At 47.7% G+C, this 15440-nt stretch overlaps 1 protein-coding gene across 11 annotated transcripts in view; it reads right to left on the reverse strand.

Moving 5' to 3' along the window:
- LPP (LIM domain containing preferred translocation partner in lipoma) overlaps positions 1 to 15440 on the reverse strand; it is a 667328-nt gene that overhangs the window by 606623 nt on the left and 45265 nt on the right. Inside the window, exon 1 of one of the 11 annotated variants that reach the window (XM_073895702.1) lies at positions 7303 to 7423. The exons of the other annotated variants lie outside the window; for them this stretch is intronic. The gene's annotated coding sequence lies outside the window, so the exon portion shown is untranslated. Of the gene's footprint in view, positions 1 to 7302; positions 7424 to 15440 lie in introns of those variants that run through there. 11 annotated transcript variants of the gene reach the window in all.

The following is a 15440-nucleotide window of genomic DNA, read 5'->3' on the forward strand; positions in this document are numbered from 1 at the left end:
CCAAAGTTCCCTATCTCAGCGCTCCCCTCCAGGCCTGGCACCATGTGACTGGGGCTTCCAAGGAGTAATGAGCCTGCATTGATGTCACACAGTTAGGTCCTTTGGAATCTTTCCCTTAAAGGAGCCTTTGTGGCAGGTCCCATTTGTTAAAGGCACAGGCAAGATGTTTTTCCCTTCCAGCCCTTAAAGGAGCTCCCAGTCTAGAAAGAAGAGCCGAGACATAAAGTAGGAGACGGTGCCTAACCATAGAAGTAGCACAGATAATGGTATAAATCCTCACAACGCTATGACTTACTGTGTCTATTTATAGCCATTTGACAGATGAGGAGCCGCAGGCTCAAGCAGATTAACTGACCTGATGGACCACACCTCTAGCAGTGTCAGGGCCAAGATCTGAATGAAGATCCCATGCTCATAAGCACCACAGAGTTATACTCTATTGCCCCACAGCCCACAATGGCATGAGTTAGCAGAGAGATCCTTTCTAGCGTGGGGAGGTGTGGACGGTGGAGAGTAGACGGTGATCAGGGATCACCTCCATCAGAAGGTGGCCTGTGTGCAGAAGTGCACAGGAGGAACAGAAGTTCTCTGGAGGAAGATGGGAGAGATCACCTTAGGCTAAGGGAACAGCATGAGCTAAAGCATGAAGGTGAGAAAAAGCAGGGTATGTCTGGAAAATGGCAGGGAACGTGGCTCTCTGAGGGACGAGTGAGCCAAAGCCTCAAGGAAGCGCAGCGTGGGAGGCATCACTGTCTGGCTATGATAAGCCGGGTACCAGGGTGGGAGTTTTTACTCCTCAATGGCGAAATCAATAAATTTACAGTCAGGGACATACAGCTAAACATACTAGGAAAATAATAAATGTTTCAAAATAGAACTGCAGTGTGGTTTCAGCCCTACTTGGAATTCTGTGCTTCAGTGCTAAGGCAACGTACTAACCTTCCAGGATCTGGGACAGGGTCAGGAATAATGGATCTTTGGGTCCCTTCTGATTGATGCACAGAGGATCACTGGCCCTCTTGAAGGTCAGAACTTCTATACCTCTTTGGTAGATTCCGACCTTCTTGAGAACAGTCCCTACAGCTCATTACACGAATTCCAGGCCCTAGTTGGAGCTCAAGTACCCTACCTGGTGAAAAGAACATGGAGAACAGGATCGGAGTCCTAGAATCAGAAAAAAAACCTACACTTGATTCTTGGATTCCCCACGAATTAACTACAGAACCCTGAGCAAGTCACTTCCTTTTAATGAAGTTAAATTTCCTCATTTGTAAAACGGAAACAATCATAACTTACATAGCTAGGCTCTTGTGAGAATTAACAATTAATGTGTGAGATTAAATATAAGGATATGTGTTTCTACATGCAGCCTGACAGGCTGAGAACAGGTACTCCCCCTAAAAGCCACCACGATGATAGGGTGGTATAAAAACGGCGCAATCCTCCTGGTGAAGTGTTTAAATCTGGAGTTGTCAACAATTTTCCCCCTGTTGAAAATTGATCTGTATTCTCCCAGGCAAGTCATTACATCTTTTAGTGCCAAATTGTTTTCATCTTTTAAATGACCCAGTAATCCCACTTTGGGCAATATACATAAGGGAATAATCCAAAAGGAAAAAAGAAGGCAATTTGTTCCGAGATGTTATTCATGGTGCTATTTCTAGCTCTTTACATATCCCTCTATTATAGCACTTATCTCACGGTGCTGTAATTATCCACTCCCCTTCCATACGCCTCCAAATTATCTTTGAATCAATCCCCAGCACCTAGCACAATGCCTGGCATACAGTAAGAACTCAATAAATGTTTGCTGACTAAATGAATGGGTAATATGAAAGAAATTTTAAAGGAAATTCAAATGAGCAAAAACAAAACACTGTTTTTAAGAGAGAATGTTCAAGAGTTTTTATTAAAAAAAAAAAAAAAAAAAAAAAACCTGGTAATACAGACCGCAAACCATTTGAAGAGAAGTGCGTCCAGAAGAAGCCCAGGAGTGAATTACAGAGGTTATTTAGATTATGATCTCTGAGCATCACCAGGCTCAGGGCCCAGTGCCGTATAAGAATGCCATGAGGCACCCAGGGGCACGAGGTCTCATGTGGGGTCACTTTGGCCTGGTGGTCAGAGGGCACAAGGCTTGGTCAGGAATGTTAGATTCCCAGCCTGACTCAGATACAACCTCACATTGACCAAATCGTCTAACTTCTTTTTTTTTTTAAGATTTTATTTATTATTTGTTTTGAGAGAAAGAGACAACACATGTGCAGGGGGGCAGGAGGAACAGGCAGAGAGGTAGGGAGAGGGAGAGAGAAAGTGAAGCAGACTCCGCACTAAGTGTGGAGCCCAAAATGGGGCTCGATCCCACAACTGTGAGATCATGACCTGAGCCAAAACCGAGAGTCGAACGCCCAACCAACTGAGCCATCCAAGTACCCCCAGAATCATCTAACTTTTATGAGACCAGTTTCTCCACGCCACTGAGAAATGGGGGATTTACAGTAAAGTCCAGCCCATTAAAAGGAATTACAAAGGGGGAGGCCAGGGCCAGAAAGTGTGAAATCAAATGTCAATGAAAGAGGAGGTTTGGGAGGTGCCCTTGGACCAGGGTCCCCGAGCCAAGGTGGGGCCCTGAAACCCCAGCTCTACTGGGCTCCCACTGAGCCTTCCAGACCCATCTTACAGGGTGGTTGAAGGCTCATGACCAGGGAATACACAGGAGGCAGGAATCCCTGCAGGAGCAGACAACACATCAAGGAAAAACAATATGTTAAATATCACCCGCAAAGTCAACATCACTCTGTTCCGTAGGCTTGGTGGGAAAGAATGCTTTATACAAATACCCACGGAGAGCAAAGGAAGCGGCATGTTCTGTAGGGCTTATTTTGGGGCGTTCCAGCAACTCTCAGCCAGGAAGTCAGAGGCAGGAAGCCACTGCCCTCTGTTCCCTAGCCAGAAGTTCAACGTTAGAAACCAAAGCGGGGAGCACACAGACTCCTTAGTCTGAATCAGCTGCAAGTCTGTGCACCCCCCACTGCACATTTTCACCTCCATCAGGGTCTTCCCAGATTCCTGCCCATTGACCTTGACATTTCTCTGAAGGACACTGGACTTGACATCCTGTAGACAATCCCTCCAAAACATGTCGTGAACCAAGTCGCTTCTCTCAGGCCCCACTTCTACCGCCCTAATCAAAGTTGCCACCACCTCCCACCTGATTCCAGCAAGAGTCTCCTCCTGACTTCCTTGCTTCTACCCTTGCCACCCTCCTTGTAATCCATTTCCCCGAGAGCAGGCAGAATGATGCTTGTCAAATACTCAGATGCTTCCCATCACCCCTAAACTCAGGTCAAGCCCCTTCTCTAGCTTACTTACACCCAGCAGCCCTTCTGCCCTCCTATGGTGATTCTCCCTCAGCAGCCCACTACGTCCTAGCACTCTGGGCTCCTTCTGTTCCTCAAGCACAGACTCATTCCCACTCCACGGCCTGGGACAGTGCCTGGGACAGTGCCCTCTGCATGCTTCTCCCCTCTGACTTTTGCATGGCTGGCTCCTTATCATTCAGATCTCAGCTTAAACATCACCTCCCAGATCCCTTCCTGCGTTCACTTACCATCTGAGTGCCCTGTGTGAATCCTCCTAAGTGTTACTTATCATTCCCTCCTATTTACATGTTCATTTATTATCTGCCTCCTCCACACACCCCTACTAGAATGTAAGCTCCAAAGAATCATTGTTCTGTGTGTCTTTTTCTTCACTCCAAACCCAGTGCTGGCTCAGTGCCCAGAACAGTATGAAGCACGTAAGTGGGAATCCAATAAACATTTAATAAAATTAGATGAATCCGTGCCACCAAGGAAAGAAACCTTACAGATCACTTAGGGCAAGTCGCCCAGCACTGTGGCTAAAGTCTGGGCCTTGGAGTCAGATGCGGATCACTACTGCTTGCAACTCAGGAGCTGTAGGAGTTTAGGCAAGTTTTCCCATTTCTCTAGACCTGACTTTTCTCAGGTAAAATGGGGATAACAGCACCTGCGGAGCACTGGGAGGACAGAAGGAGATCAATCATGTAAAACGCCTCAGGTGGGCTCAGCACAGAATGTTCCCTGTTGTGGACAACCAGCCCATCTTCCAGGTGGGAAAAACTAAGGCTCAGAAAGAAGCATCAGCACCCAAATTAGACACTGATTGAGCAACAGAGCCAGGTCAGAAAATCCCATGTGCAGCCTCTGGACACTGCTCTGCAGCCCAGCTAGTCCCTAGACTTAGTAATCACAAAAAGACCCGATACCATGTCACTGACTTATATATTCTGTCTTGTTCCATAAGGGATCTGAAGTACCTGACAACGACGCACAGTTTGTGATTTTTTTCCAATGGGAAAACTGGGGAGGGAGATGGAAAATTAAGGTGAAGGAAAGGGACGAGGATTACAAATAAGAAGAGCCATCCACCTCCTACCATTCGCCAGAGAAGGGCTTCACATGTGGCTTGAGAATGGAGGGAAATACCTATGTGCAGTCCTTTGGAATAGCTGGTTACTGAAATGTCACAGCAAGGTGTGAGGAGGTATCATCATCCAGTTAAGAATCACCCTGGTGGGCGCCTGGGTGGCTCAGTTGGTTAAGCGTCTGCCTTCGGCTCAGGTCATGATCCCGGAGTCCCGGGATCGAGTCCCGCATCGGGCTCCCTGCTCAGCGGGGAGTCTGCTGCTCCCTCTGACCCTACCCCCTCTCGTGCTCTCTCTCTCACTCTCTCTCTCAAATAAATGAATAAAATCTTAAAAAAAAAAAAAGAATCACCCTGGTTTGTCACACTCTTGTCAACTAAAATCAAATATCTGCTTGCTCCTGATCACATGCACTCTGACGTAACAGTACTGGGTTCAAATCCCAGCTCCACTACTGACTACGTGACTCTGGGCCACCTAACCCCTCAAAGCCTCAGGTTCTTCCTCTCTCAAATGGAGGTAAACAACAGTACCTAAGTGGACTGACAAACTATGGTATGTACGTATGTAATTCTGACACACGCCCCAACACGGACGAAGCTTGCAGACATCACACGAAGTGAAATAGGGCAGTTGCCAAAGGATGGTTACTGTACGGTTCCACTTCATGTGAAGTGCCCAGAGGGGTCAAATTCACGGACACGGAAGGGAGAATGGTGGTTGTCAGGGGCTTGGGGGAGGGGAACAGGGAGTCAAGTGTTTAACGGCTATGGATTTTCAGTTTTGCTTAATGAAAGAAGTTCTGAAGATGGGTGGCAGGAGAGGTGACTGCGCTCAACACTACTGAGCTGTACACTTAAAAATGTGTAGATGGTAAATGTTATGCGTATTTTACCAAAATTAAAAATAAAGTGAAAAAAAAATAGCATCTACTCATGGGTAGCGGTAGTAGTGACTTGGTGATTTAGGTCAAGTGCTTAGCCCAGTGCCTGGCACCCAGAAAGCCCTCCATTCACGTCAGTTGTCCTCCTTCACAGTACCAGCATGCACACCTGCACCACCACCAGCCCTGACCTCTTAGTGCCCCTGTCTGTCACCACCGCAGCTGGGAAACCTCCCAAGCCTTCCTGCTTCCAGGCAGCCTCCTCCCATCCGATGAGCAGGGTTCGCAAGCAGCCCCACTGTAGCCATGGGGCAGGAGACATGCTGGGTACAGGTTCCCGGGGTCCTGGCAAGATCCTGCTTCCCTGGTGCTTCAGAGCAGCTTAGGGAGCTGGTAGCCCTCCCTTCAGCCCTGGACAGACATCTCGGAGCACTTTCCTGCGCTATTACGATCCATCACCTAATGCCACTGGTGTGCTGGTGCTTCCCCAAGACACTATCTTCCCTGAACTGGAGGAAAGGGCCCCCAGGTTCGCCAGAAACCAAACTGACTACAAAGAACTACTCGTGGCCATGTAATTATCTGGTAGACTGTAAGAGAGGGTGGTGCCCTCTTAGTCTCTCTTGAAAGTTGCCATGGTATCAAAGAAGGCAAAGAAGTATGTGTATATGTGTGTCTGTGTGTGTCTGTGTCTGTGTGTGTTGTGTGTAGGTGTGTGTGTGTGTGTGTGTGTGTGTGTGTCTGTGTGTGTCTGTGTCTGTGTCTGTGTATAAAATCCATTCAGAGTCGGGCTCACCTTTCAATGGGAATTACACTCCAGAATTCTGACAGCTTCAAGAACAGTGGTAGAAGCTAAGATGGAAAGCCCTGCTCAGTCTCTTTCAAGGCCCGTGCATAATTTCCACCACCTGGGAGAAACTGAAAGAAGGGCCTCCACTAGTCAGTTCTGCAGCTTGGACAAGCTATCATCCCCTTTCAGGAAGAGAAAGATACAGACAGCAAAGCAGATCAGAAGGCAGCAACTCACATTCAAACAACATTCACAAGACCGGAAGCGGAACAAAAGTAAGCTGAAACCGAAAAGGGAAAAAAAAAAAAAGGAAAAATTTTACAAATAACAAATTCAGGCATCTGAGCCCATGAACATGATAGAAAGAGGTCTGGATTGGGAGAACTAGGTGCTAGTTCTCAGTCTCACCCATCAGATCAGTAAGTGTGGGCAGCTCTGGCATCCAGAGTCCCAGTTTCCTCATCTGCAAAATGGGCATGTTCTCCTCCACCTCTGCCTACGGGGGCAGGTGAAGTGCAATGGAAGGAGGAACGATCCGAGAGGCGAAAGACCTGGATTCCAATCCCAACGAATCAGCCCTGTACCCACAGGGCAAGTTAGCTGTGCCCCCTGGGCCTCCACTGCCCACCATCCTGCTGCAAACAGAGGCCGACCAACCCAATCATCTCTAAGGCTCCTTCCAGCTCTAAGAGTCCATCAACCCTCACAACGTACCGCACGCCGGGAATTTATTCCAAACTGTGGATGCCATGCAAATGCTGCATATATAGCAATATTTTTTATGCCCTGAAGGCCAACCATAACTCTGCTTTCCAAGCTAAAACTATCCTTCCCCAAGTGTCCACAAACGTCCTTCTAACTTGTGGCTCCAGCCCTAGGAATCAGACAGATGACAACACTCCCAAATTACCTTTCTACCCAGTTCTGGCTAGGCCTCAGGTGGGAGGAAATATCTCTTTTTTTTTTTTTTTTAACATACAAACAGAATTTTCCCTCAGGCAGAGTCCCTCTCTAAATCCCACTGTGAGAAGAGCTCCCCTGGGAAAGCAGCTGCCTACACCCCAAATTAAAGTGGCCAGCGCTCCCAGCAACACGTCCCATCGCAGTGCAAGCCTTCAGGGCTGCAAGCCCCAGGTCTGAGAGCAGAAACGCCATTTGCTCTGTCAGTAATGATGTACTCACGCGAGTCGGGCCCCACAGGCAGCTGGCCCTCCGCTGGCCCTCACTCCCTCTCACACACCCTGAGTCTCACTGCAAGAGGTGGTCCCAAGGCCTGAGGGGAACAGCACTGACACTTTCTCTCCTCAGCTTCCAGAACAAGGGGCAAAGGAATGGAGGGGACAGGGGGTGGGGAGGGGGGGTGGACGGGGGCGACTTTGTTCTGGAAACAAGAATTCAAATCCTGCTTCTCCTAAACCCTGAGTCACCTCCTTCTCTTCCAATAGATCAGTGTGGTGGGTAAACATTTCCATATATGGAGAAGCAGGCTAGAGGATGTCAGAAAAATCACCCTTCTCTCCTCTGGCACTTGAAGAACATGCCCCCACTTATGACATAATTCCTTACTTGGAGTAAATGATTAACCCCAAAAGAAGTAGAGTCTCAACTGCTCCATAGGCTGTCCTGTTAACAGGAAAAAGGCTCCTCAGCCCAAACAAGGAAGTGACGGATTTGAAAGGCTTTAAGTTCACCTGAGGAATGGGGCCATCTAGAATACAATGACATTTATGGAGTTGATCTAGTAATTCAGGGGAGGCGGGTGGTATCTGGGGTAGGTGTACCTGAAGAGGTCACCAGGAAGCCAGTCCATAGTTCTTCTGATGGCAGATGAGCCCTAAAACAATCCGCACCCTTGGTCCCAATTCCCTGACTCCCTTGGACCAAAAATCCTCCTGGGAACTTAGTTTTGCCTGAGTTACTCATAGGACGGACACCAGGCAGGAAAACCCAGGAAAAAACCAGACTTTCAGGAGAACGTTGCTAGGGGGGTGCAGAGAAGGAGGGCTGAGTGCCCAATTTAATTTGTAGATCAGAAGGTCCCAAGAAGTGTTTGGTAACTAAACTGGACCAGTAAAGTCAGTCAGGAAGGGGTCTGGTCTAAAATGACTCCAGATGGAATTAGCAGAAGAGGAAGCAGAAAGATGGGATGGTGGGGAAAATGGCAGTGCAGGGCACGAGGGGGCTGCCTGGACAAGGGAACCCATGCCTCGTCCTCCCAGCACTTCTATTTTTTACAGTGATCTTATCCTACGGTTGGCTGTAAAGGCCTTCTCTGCGTCATGTGAGCCATCTTTTCAGAGTCCCTGCCCACATCCTGGTCTGCACCATGGGGACGCTAGTTCTCATCCCCAGGGAATCTTCCAGCAGTAAGCAGTACCGCTCAGGGAGCCCGGGCACCCAAGCCCTAAGCCCAGGTCAGCCACTCAAGATTTTGGAAAAATCAGTTCTCCTCTTGTAGCTTATATTCCATCGTCTACAAACCGAGTGGGTAACCCAAAACTGTCCAACTACATGCTCTAAAAGCAGCTACTCCTCGGTCCGTCCAAATAGTCATGACACATTTACCCTGGTTACTTGCTTTATATTTTTGCAAGCGTGCCATAAACATCCGCAAAGCAGCAAGCACTTCTCGTTTACTGCGTGTTTAAGAAAGGCACACAACTATAAGGGGCCACTGAAGGAGGGAGGGAAACAGGGTCAGAGAACCTTCCACCACATGTCAGAACCAGAACTCAGTACAGAATTCCTGCCACTGCAGCACTCCCAAGAGGTCCCAGAGGCAGGTCTGAAGAGGGCTAAGGGATGGTTCTCTTCTGTAACTGAGAAGACTACATGCGACTTGGTGATTCTGTAGAAAGACTGTCATCCTGTCAGGAGCTCGGAGTCCCTTCCAATACTCCAACAGGAACATACCAGCAGAGAGAAAAGACATTCCATGGAGAACAGCTGCCCACGGATGGCCTGGACACTCGGAAAGCCAAGGAGTAAGCAGACTACAGGGATAAGAATGAAAACCAAGAAAGAAGAGTTTATATCTACCCTCCATTTTGCAAAATCGCATTTGGAAATCAGCTTCCATATCCACAAATCAGTTTCCATATCCACATATCCTGCATTCCCTAATGTACATGTGTCTCTCTTCCCCTTGACCACTGAGAGCCATTGGCTCTGGGGTCTTGAAACGAGAGAAGACCGTAAGTGCCACTAAGCCCGACGTCCCCCCTGGTCCTAAATCCCCCCGTGGTGGCCATGAGGTCTCCAGTGAGGTGGCCATCATTATCTCCTGCAGCTGCAAATTCCATTCTCCCAACAGAAAGTTCTTCCTTATATGGAAAAAATATCTGGCTCCTGGATTTCAACCTCCTATTCCTCATCCTGCCCCTTCTAACCATACAAACAACCTATATCTGTTCCACTGCCCTGGAATTTTTGTTAAGTGAATACGGATACAGACACTAAGGGACCCAAGATCTCAACCCTCGGGTACTCTAGCCGTTTCCCGGCCATATCTCACCACTAGTTCCCAAAGCATTTGTTGCCAACTTGAAATCCATCCTTTTTGGGTTCTTCCAGGAAGCATTACTGCTAAGCAACCCTTCCCGGTCCCCAATTCTGCACATGAACCGCGGGCCTTGTGGACTCACAAGACGCGCCCTGTTAAATCCCAGTCACTGAGAAATGAGGAGAGAGGCCTTGGAGACCCATTCTTCGGTCCACCTCTACCCCCTCCCCCATGCTGCATTCCTACCCTTTGTGGCCGAAGCTCAGGGACGCAGATCCCATTCCCAGCTCCCCATTCCTGCCCCACTGTCCTGCCAGACCTAAAACTGTCTCCAGGAGACAAGGATGTTCCAAGGAACATTCAGAGAGAGCTCTGCAGGAAAAGAGGGCCTTGCCAGCTCAAGCACTCTCAGGATAACAAAGCAGCCTACAGGCAGGACGGCGGGTCCAACTTGCTGATCACAGGGCTCGGGGCTCATGATCCCTGACCGCTCCAGCACCACTCTGGACCTCACCGTCTTTACCAAACGGGGGAGAAAAGGTTCTGTTCTGCCACAGTTCTGATGGCACCATTTGGATTCAAGGTAGATGCAGTAGCGATGCCTCACGTTAGCAGCGCGCTTTCCCAACTTGTAAAGGCCTTCCCAGGCAGCCTCATTTAATCCCTACTGGCTACTCCACCCGCAGTAGTATACCCAATCTCATGACAGCAAAGAGGAGGCTCAGAGAGCCTAAGTATATTCCCAAGGTCACATCCAGAGCAAGTAATAAAAGGAACACTGGTTTGGAAGTTAGACTACTTGACATTCCAGTTCCAACTCCACCACGTACTCACTGTGTGACCTCCGGCCAACTGTTTAACTTTTCTAAACCTCACTTTCTACACCTGAAAATTAGAGATTAAAATGGCCCTCCTGCCTCCTCTCCGAGCAGTTGTGAGGATCAAATGAGATAATGAGAGTTAAAACCCTCTGGAAAACGGGAAGGCGGTCCAAAAGTGTAAGGGATTATTGTGTGATTACTTGTAAATGACTGTGCATTCCATTACAAATACAAAAAAGCAGTGAGGTCATTCTCAAGACAAAGAAACACGAAGGCTCTGGGAATGAAAGGGAAATGATTTGACTATTCTACAGGGTTCTGAATTCACTATGCTTCTCCCTGGCAGCTGAAGCTCGGATTTTCACTGTCGGATTTTCAGCGCTCCCTTTGCAGCTACAAGCGAATGCCAACCCAAAGAGAGGCAATAGAGAGGGATGTACAGAAGACCCCCTGAGATTCTCAGCTCTGGAAACGTGACCTGTGATGTTCTCCTTAGAGAAGTTGTTAGAAACACAGGTTCCAGTCTCTCTGCAATAAGCCCGTGGGGGAAATAGACGTACAGTAACAAGCTATTTACCAGAGAGCAGTAAGGAAGCTCCCAAGCATGAATTAATCAAGGGCACAGGGTATTTCAAGTTGCAGATACCAAAAGGACAGAGGTTCCATTAAACCTCCCAGCACAGCTCTCCTCTTGGAGGCTCAACCTGGAATTCATGCATCCCAGGCCACAGAGAGGTCCATTTGCACACCAGAGGTCTGCTGCAGATCCACCTGGGAGCAGAGGAAACCCAAGAAGCTCTGAGAGTGCACTTCACTGGGCTGGCTTCCTTCAGGCCTCTCCCAACACGCTAGTCATCACGATTCTCTTCAACTTCTGCAAAGACCCCAAGTCATCAATGTCATTGAAGGAGGGGCCAGATCTTCCCCCAGAAATCCATTCCCAAGGTTGATGAGCAAACAGCTCAGTGATGATTATTTTCTGGTTTGCATTTTGGGGATCGTCTGCTTCCTTGTGCTTAACACTGGAGAAAGGCACTAAATTAACTGATCACAGCAATGTGTGAGCACCTATTAGGCGCGTGTGCCCAAATCCCCAGGGAGGATACAGCACAGGACTCTGAGATGCAGACATGACTGCAACAGGGGACAAGAGGTGGCCAACTCCAGAAGTTCAGACTTCAGCAGTGTATCCTCAGTGGGAGGCACAGACTTCCAGGCTACAGATTAAATGAGGGTGGGACGGGGGCGGCGACAAAGGACATTTCCAGGCCAAAGGAAGCATTTAAGCCCAGGCAATGAAGAGCCATGTCCAGTGAGGAGCTATGTGGGTAGGCCACTAATGGGAGAGGTGGGCAGATAAGTGGAGAGAAAAAGAGGTAACTCAGCCAGGTAAACTGAAACTAAATAATTATTGTAGCCTAAGGTGATTAGATTGATTCTATTTCTGAAAGCAGAGTGGTTTTCTTGTTTTGTTTTGTTTTTGTTTTTGTTTTTGAGAAGCAAAGCTCTGATCAGGTTTTTTCAAATGGTCTCTTTCACTCCTCACTGGCAAATAATAATGATAACAAAAACAACTATAATTTAATGAGTGCTTACTCTGTGCTGAGCATTGTACAAGCAGGCTGCATATATCATCCCATTTAATCCCATCAACTGCCCTGTGACCGAGGCAGTCTCACCCATTATACAGATGAGGAAATAAAGGCCTAAAGGAGGGGTAAACTGTGCAAGTCCCAGAGACAGTAAGAGGAAGAGAACAGGATTAACTAACTCCCGATGCAAACTCAATCCCTTGCAATTCTAGAATGCACGCTCCAATTTCTAACTTTCTTTCCTATTGTCCAGACTCTCCCTATCCCATTTCTAGGAGATGAAATCATCCTCACATAACTATCACAGAAAACGATCATATATAGCACAAGCATCACTCTACAGAAAGAGTTGACCATATTCCTTATTTGCTTCTGTCTCCCTGGAAGGCCCCTGGAGTCAGGAGCCTTGCCTGTGTTCTCAGCACTGTGCATACAATGAACACTCGATAGTCACATGTATTCAGTTAGACAACGTCTTTGAAGGTTGGGCCAGGGGAGTAACATAATACCAGCGGTCATTTCCACTCTATCCTTCACAGAAATGAACTAAACTCAGTGAGGGTCCCAAGGTCTGAAGAGGAGACACACAGCCAAGGTGAAGGACACAGGGCAAGGATCGTGTGCATGGGGCAGCCTGAAGCTTCTGCAGCTACTCTGAGGCTGCATGACCCTGAGCCTGCAGCCAGGTGCCCAAAGGCCTCAGGAGGAGGTAGACAGAATGCACATTTCCTTGAACGAGGGAATAAAAACCCAGGACCCCTCACAAGTGCGAATGGTGCTAAGCCACTCTGTCTCTCAGCTTTGGTGAACAGACACACTGGGCTAGCATACTGGTTTTCAAACTTTTTTTTTCCCCAACCATGGAGACTTTCCTTTAAACAAAATGCTTTGCAGATGCCTACTTGTAAAGTAGGTAACACCAGAGCTACTCAGGCTGGGCTCTGGAGCTCCCCTTTCCCCAGCTCTTTTCCCCCAGTTGCCACCTCCCCCACCCAGCACCCCAGCCCCAACCCCACTCCTGGAGGTCTGCAACGCTGTGTTACTCAGGAAAGCACAGCTTGAAAACCAGCAGCCTTCTGGGCTCTTCACAGTGCCTTCCAGCTCTGATGGTAGTAACCTTCAAGGTGAACTGTACCTCCTTAATTAAGCAGCTCTGTGTTTTTACCAGCGAGACAGCTACAGAGTAGCAGAGAAGAAAGAGTTCTCAAATTAGAAGATTTGGATTATCGTCTATTTAGGACCTGTGTTGCCAACAAGCAAGTTATTCATATCTCACTAAGCCTGTTTTCTCATCTGTAAAATGGGATAACATTGTTATCTACCAAACAAGGCTCTTATTAGAACTACCTAATGGCATAATAAAATGTTACGATAAATACTATGTTATGATCACCTCATCTATAAATTGATCTAAGGTCACAGATGTAAAAGAGGTAGCACTGTGTCCAAAGCAAAGATCCTCAAGAAGCGCCTGGGGCTCAATGCTCTCATGGACATTTTCAACCTGAACAAACAACACGATAGCAATAAAGAGCTTGAGGGAGGAAAACATTTGTGTTCCCAATTCCCCACAGCTCATCTGTGAAAAATCTTACAGCTTGTTTCGGGAACCTCTGAAACCCAAGGCCATTTTAGGCTTCCAAGAAAGTCAACCAAGATAGGCAAAGGCGGAGAAAGCAAGCTTGAGAAAACCACTGACCCAGGTCATTGGCACAGGAGGAAGCGTTAAGACTGGGCATCCCAGCTTCCGCCTTCCATACCAACCAGCCAAGTGGCTTCAAAAATCCCATCTGTGACCTCACTGATATGAGGAATTCTTAATCTCAGGAAACAAACTGAGGGTTGCTGGAGTGGTGGGCGGTGGGAGGGAGGGGGTGGTTGGGTGATGGACATTGGGGAGGGTATGTGCTATGGCGAGCGCTGTGAATTGTGCAAGACTGTTGAATCACAGATCTGTACTTCTGAAACAAACAATGCAATATATGTTAAGAAAAAAAAAAAAGAAGAAGATAGCAGGAGGGGAAGAATGAAGGGGAGTAAATCGGAGGGGGAGACGAACCATGAGAGACGATGGACTCTGAAAAACAAACTGAGGGTTCTAGAGGGGAGGGGGTGGGGGGATGGGTTAGCCTGGTGATGGGTATTAAAGAGGGCACGTTCTGCGTGGAGCACTGGGTGTTATGCACAAACAATGAATCATGGAACACTACATCAAGAACTAATGATGTAATGTATGGTGATTAACATAACAATAAAAAATTTTTTTAAAAATCCCATCTGTCTCTGAGTCCCCATTTCCTTATCTATAAAATAGGGATGAGAACAATCTTGCTTTCTATCTCCCCTTAATTTAACCCGAAGGAGTTAATGGATGTGAAACTCTTGAAAACTTCTCAGCTCTATACCTGTATCATCATTTTTATTATAACCTCAAGTAGAAAGTTGAACCACTACAAAAATTAATGTGCCCAAAACTTGGGAATCATCCCATCTCAAGGCCCCTGCTCCGACTGCACGATTCCCTGCCTATTGCCGGAGTTTTGCCCCAGGCTCCCTGCCCATCCTGAGGGTGTTGCCAGCTTAATCGCCGTGTCATCCTGGCTTTCCCAGCTGACCCCAACCAGTAACCTGAACTGCACAAAAAATAATGTCCAACAGCCCTCAGGCCAGCATTCAGGATCTCCAGGATGGGCCCCCAACCCATCTCTCTAGCCACATCTCCCATGATATTGCTACATGACTTCCTGGCTCCAGGAAAGAAGGTACCCACAATTCCTCCCAAACCCAAGATTTGGCCCTATCTCCCCACTAGTGCTATGCCTACAAATTCGATTGCAAAATTTCTTTACCGTGCAATGGGAAGTGGATCCCCAAGTCTTCACGCCCCATCCTTTCTCTACAGACAGTGCCACCCATTTCCAGTCCATAAACATCCACATCAAAAGAAGAAGAAATACTTCTGTATTTCTTTGTAGTCAATAAATCTTTTCGAATGCCCCATCTTTTTAAATGCTTAATGTCAGATATGACCATGACACCTGTTTAACAAATGAGGAAGCTGGGGGTCCATAATATAGTGAAGTAGCTGAGCCTGTAGCCAAGTTCAGAGCCTATGTCACTACCCACTCCCCCCCCAGCAGCAGAGTACAATCAACACCCTGCTACAGGGGCGCCTGGGTGGCTCAGACATTAAGCCTCTGCCTTCGGCTCAGGTCATGGTCCCAGGGTCCTGAGATCGAGCCCCGCATCGGGCTCCCTGCTCAGCGGAGAGCCTGCTTCTCCCTCTCCCACTCCCCCTGCTTTTGCTCCTTCTCTCGCTTTGTCTCTCTCTGTCAAATAAATAAATAAAAATAAAATCTTTAAAAAATAAATAAATAAACAAGCAAATAAATAAATAAATAAAAA

This window comes from Callorhinus ursinus, unplaced genomic scaffold (assembly GCF_003265705.2).
Source record: "Callorhinus ursinus isolate GAN/ISIS: 27379988/994484 unplaced genomic scaffold, GSC_fseal_2.0 scaffold1, whole genome shotgun sequence".
NCBI lineage: Eukaryota > Metazoa > Chordata > Mammalia > Carnivora > Otariidae > Callorhinus > Callorhinus ursinus.